This window comes from Phyllostomus hastatus, unplaced genomic scaffold (genome assembly GCF_019186645.2).
Source record: "Phyllostomus hastatus isolate PE091 unplaced genomic scaffold, TTU_PhHast_1.1 phas_contig_38, whole genome shotgun sequence".
Classification (NCBI taxonomy): domain Eukaryota; kingdom Metazoa; phylum Chordata; class Mammalia; order Chiroptera; family Phyllostomidae; genus Phyllostomus; species Phyllostomus hastatus.
In genome coordinates, this window is record NW_025333869.1 from 34,219,045 (window position 1) to 34,221,815 (window position 2,771).

Consider the following 2,771-nt stretch of genomic DNA (forward strand, 5'->3'; position numbering starts at 1 on the left):
CTATTGGTGGATATGACTGAAATGAACAAAAGCTCTTTTAGACCCTCAGTAATTGTTAAGAGTGGAAAGCATTCCTGAGATGAAAATTTAAGAACCACTAGCCTAGCACATTTCTTAATATATTATACTATATAATATTTAGCTTATATATGGTATATTGCCTTATGTTATAGCTTTCATAATACATTTACTACCACTTTACAAGTGATCAGAGTTAATACCACGAGATTCAGGATAAATCAAAATCAACATTGTAGGGCTCCCCAGTGTGATGTTCTGAGAAAGACACAGCACCATTCCTGTGGCACTGCTAACAGAAGGTGCACGTCCTGAGTCTAATTGTGACGTGATAGAGGACAAATTCAACATCGACATTCTACCAAGCATTTTGCTTATATTTTTCAAAAATGTCAATATCAAGAAAAACAAAGCAAAACCAAGAAATGGAGATGTTATCTGAGAATTTCTTTTACTATAAAAAGATTAATGACAATTAGAAAACCTGACAATAAAGTCTGTAGACTAGAAAATAATAGTTTTAATGTTAATTTCTTAATTTTGATCATTGTACAGAAGTTGTATAAGAGAGTATTCTTGTCTTTAGGAAATATACTGCAAATAAGGGAAAGGTGTCATTAATTTCTTCTGTAACTCTCAAAGGGTCAGAAAACAATAGGAGAAAGAGGAGAGATGAGAAAGAAGAAGAGGCAAAATGTTAATATTTGGACCCTGGGAAAGAATATTCAGAAACATTTTGCATTATTTGTGCAACTTTTCTCTTGGAAATTATGTCAAAAGAAGGCGTTAAAATGGGGTAAAGTTTACTAAATGAATACATGTGTGAATCTTTTCCTAGATACTCCAACCTCAGCTCCTGGGTTTAGATGTTAGAAGGATTAAATGAAAGAAAAAGAAAAGTCTCTTAAAATGGTTATCATTATATCTTTCTATTGCATAAACAACCTGCTAAAATTAAAGTGCCTCTAAATTCTACCTTCCCTTGTAATTGTTCTTAAATGGCCTTTAGAACCCTGAAATAGACGTTTTCACTACATGAACTCCAAATTATCTTGTTTCTACTTTGATGTGGGGAGGAAAGAGGATCATTTGTTTGCCAGCCTCTAACACTAAACACGAAGAGAAAAGAAGAGCAATTATAAAATTACTGGGAAGAATTTAGAAAGACATTTAGGCCAAGTCTTAGCTTTAGCCATCGGGAGTTAAGACAGTTGGTGGGGAATGTTAGCAAAAGCAGCTTCTCAGTTCCAGGAGGCTCTTGATGACAGGGGAAGAGGGTGGGGCACTGTATCAGTGACTCTTTGCTCCACTTTTCTGGTCTGAAAGTGCCTCGCCTGTGGTTTGACTGCTTTGTGGGTGCAGACGCCTGGGCCATCTAGGATTGGCTGAAATGTGTGTGCTTAAGAGTCTAGCCCTGTGTATAATTAGAAGCAGATCAAGGGAGTGAGCAAAGGATTTTTTTTTTTTTTAACAACACATCCTCAGTCTTATTCTCAACATTTCAGTTCTGCAAAGGTAGCCTCGCCCGCCTCCCTCTAGTGGTCCTGCACAGGATCGCTACGGCCAGAAAAGCCATTGTGTTTCAGACGGTGGGTGGCTTCCTGGCTCAGGAAGGGGCTGTGCGCATTTGGTTTCTGGTATTAGGAGCCGGAGCTTTACAAATGGGTTAATCTAACCTGGGTTGAGGCTATTAAAATTTAGAGAGATTAAAGAAATCTCCAGAGACAACAAAGTAAGGGCTAAATAGTTCAGGGACTTTTGTCTACTGACCCTAATCTGGAAGCCCTCCTAGGATAACTTGAAGAGGGACCCCTGGCTTCCCAAATGTACTGAAAATTGCAAGCCATGCTCAAGAAAATACAAACCCTTACCCCTTCCTTTGCACCACCTGCAGAACCCTGCACACCCCACCCCACTCATTGCCTGTCATTCTCTCAGGCTCTGTGGGTGCCCACCACCCTGCTTTATTTTTAGTATGTAGCAAGCATCATATCAGACATTAAATGGTGCATCTGTGTATCTGTTCATTGTCTCTTCCACATTAGAACATAAGCTCCATGAAGGATGTTTTTTCTGAATTCTTCACAACACCTATCACATGGTAAGTGTATTAGATTCCCATGGGTGCTGTAACAAATTACCATAAACTTGGTTTAAAAGAACAGACATTTATTCTTTCATAATCTTGGAGGCCAAAGTCTGAAATCAGTTTCATTGGGCCCAAATCACGAGCTGGCAGAGCCACACTCCCTCCGTCCAGGGGCTCCTGTGGTTTCAGGTGGCCGCCCGCATTCCTTCATCGGTGGCTGAATCCCTGCAGCATCTTCCCATCTCTCTCCGCTCCATCTTCACATCACCTCCTGTGTGTATGGGCATCAAATCTTTCTCCGCCTGTCTCTCATAAAGACAGTACTTGTGATGACATTGAGGCCCCGCCCCAATAATCCAGGCTACTCTTGAAAATCAGGAACTTGCAGTCCCTAAAGATTGACTGCCCAGAGTCAGGCAAGAGGGAGGGAAGAGGCAGGGTTGAACCCGGGAGCCTGACTCCAGGGCTCTCCCATCACCCTGTCCTGGAATCTGATGGGCACGTGTGCACGTGTGGTCCATGCTTATCAATGAGCCGCACAAACCATCCTTCACTACGTCCTATCCTGGACAGTAAACAAACCCAAGGGTATCAAGATCTGTCTCTGCCTTCCAGGATATATCCATTAATTTGGAAAGAAAAGGCATAAAGTCAGATAGTGGTT